Genomic DNA, 2736 nt, shown 5'->3' on the forward strand with positions numbered 1-2736 from the left:
CATAAAAGCACGGCTGTGAGGGCTGGCCAATCAGAGTTAAGAGCAGCCCAGATGAACATGGCAAGTTAGACATTTGGGTTAGTGACAGAGAAGTAGATGCTAAGAACTTAGGGTAGATATCTGCCCAGCTCGAGTGCTTTAAAAAGGTTTATTATAAATATAAGTTTTGTATCTTTTATCTAGTAGTTGAATGATCAAAGGCAGGGTAGAAGCCCCTGATTGAGACTAAATATTTACCATAACAGTTCCCAGATGATATAGATTTGGGGGCAGGCCAACACAGAGCCCTAGATCTGGGTCTGGGCAAGAACTGAACTAGTCAGTGCACTGGCTCTCCCTTATTCACACCACCAGGGCAAGCTCTGGCTAGGTCACCCAATGCCACCATCTGCAGGAGACGGGTCATCTCCTTTGCTCTCATTTCCTTGGGACCAGCTTACCTTCACCCACTTCTCTAGAGTCAGCTCCAACTGTGCTGCCCAGTCAAGGTGAAGGATTTATTTTCCCAAATGCTGCAGCCTGCAAGGGGCTGGGCCAGCTCTCCTGCTCTCATAACCTCAGGACTGGCTCATCCCATCCATGTCTTTGCCATTAGGGTCAGTTCCACTGTGTCGCCCAGGCCAGGTGCAGGACCTGCTTTCCCTAGTACAGAAGCTGGTGAGGGGCAGGGCTTGCTTTCTCACACTCATGACCCCTCTGGGCAGCTTTCCCAACTGCCAGTCAGCTCTTCCACACTCATGTCCTTGGGGCCTAATCACTCACACCCCTACCACCAGGGCCAGCTCCACTGTGCTGCTGGGTGAGTAGTTTAGGGTCCACTCTCTAGAGTGTTACCACTGGTAACAGGTGGGGCCAGCTTTCCTGAGCACCCGGCCCATAAGGGATGAGGCCAGTTCTGCATTGCCTCTGAACATCCACCTGGCACCTGCTGTGGAGTCCCCATGTTCTCTAGTGGTAATATGAGCCTCAGACATCCACACTGACACCTATAGCTGCATAGCCATGTACTCAGACATAGCCTTCAGCAGCAGCTTGGGCTAGGACCTCACTATGGCCCCGGGTAGCAGGGCTCACAACTGGCTACTCCCTTCCACCCTCAAGTTTCCGGCTCCATCTCTCTTCACAGTGCTCAAGCTGTTCCACTTCTCTTTCTCTCCCATCTATTCTCCACATACTTGCACATTGTGGTGGCTCTTGCTGCAGGCTAGGCATGCAGCTATCCTCCATCAGCGCATGGCATGGCGGCAAGCAATGTCTGTGGTTCCACCTGTATCACACTCTGGAGAGCGGGTCTGTGGGTGGCACAGTGGTTGGGAAGTCTCTGTCTGTCTGTCCTCCCTTGCTGCATCGTGCGGCATTAGACAGAGCTCTATGTATCTATGGCCACCTGTGCTGTGTGCTGGAGGGCAGGTCTGAGGGCATCTTCCCCGCTCACGCTGTGTGGCATGACAGAATGCAGGTCTCTATCTGTGTTCCTTCTCCCGTGCTGTGCTGTCTGGATTTGATTCGAGTTGAGCTGAGTTTTATGTGTCCTAGGCATAATACAACTTTGGCCAGCAAGCCAGGCATCAAGCTGGGATGAACAAAGGACTGCTCCTGACTGATTAAAGAACAACACCAGGAACGAGGTATCTCTTTGCCCATTGCAGACTCTTCACTAATGGGCTGTGATGTGATAATATAAACTAAAATAAACCTTTTCCGGCCCAAGTTACTTTTGCTTTGTTGTTGTTGTTGTTGTTGTTTTATCATAGCAGTAGAAACTCTAACAGAATAGAAATTGGTACCAGGTCATGGGGTATTACTGTGACAGACCTGACCATGTATGTGTCTTGGGGAGGACTGTAGTAGTATTTGAACTCTGGACTAGAAAAGACACTGAGTACTCAGAACTTAATGGACTGTTGTGGGAACTTATGAGATAATGCCAAGAACGACACAGTAGATGAAGGCCTGGTTTGTGAAGTTCTGGAGAGAAGCAAAGATTTTCCTGGGGCTGTTTGTGTAGTAGAAACTCTAATTTGGCCCTACATTTCATGAACAAGGCTCAGGAGGAATTCTCTACCCAGATGCAAGGCAAGCTCACTTCCTTCACTTAAGAACAAGCTACTCTTGATCTTAGAGCATAAGCTATTGGTGTTCTGTTCAGGAAAATTTCCCCTGTGCCTATATGCTTGAGGCTCTTCCCACTTTTCTATTAGTTTCAGTGTATTTGGTTTTATGTGGAGGTCCCTGATCCACAAGTGCATCCACTTGGACTTGAGCTTTGTACAAGGAGATAGGAATGGATCGATTTGCATTCTTCTATATGCTAACCACCAGTTGAGCTAGCACCATTTGTTGAAAATTCTGTCTTTTTTCCACTGGATGGTTTTAGCACCTTTGTCAAAGATCAAGTGGCCATAGGTTTGTGGGTTCATTTCTGGGTCTTCAATTCTATTCCATTGGTCTACCTGCCTGTCACTATACCAATACCATACAGTTTTTATCACAATTGCTCTGTAGCACAGCTGAAGGTCTGGGATGGTGGTTCCACCAGAGCTTCCTTTATTGTTGAGAATTATGCTCTAAGGTCAAGAATTGACAAATGGGACCTCATAAAGTTGCAAAGCTTCTGTAAGGCAAAAGACACTGTCAATAGGACCAAACTGCAATCAACAAATTGGGAAAAAGATCTTCACCAATCCTATATCTGATAGAGGGATAATATCCAATGTATACAAAGAACTCAAGAAG

At 47.4% G+C, this 2736-nt stretch overlaps 1 pseudogene; it reads right to left on the minus strand.

Moving 5' to 3' along the window:
- Positions 1 to 1523: 1523 nt before the first annotated feature.
- On the minus strand, positions 1524 to 1649 carry LOC116097665 (annotated as a pseudogene).
- Positions 1650 to 2736: the final 1087 nt, after the last annotated feature.

The sequence above is a fragment of the Mastomys coucha genome, unplaced genomic scaffold, assembly GCF_008632895.1.
Source record: "Mastomys coucha isolate ucsf_1 unplaced genomic scaffold, UCSF_Mcou_1 pScaffold19, whole genome shotgun sequence".
NCBI classification, from domain to species: domain Eukaryota; kingdom Metazoa; phylum Chordata; class Mammalia; order Rodentia; family Muridae; genus Mastomys; species Mastomys coucha.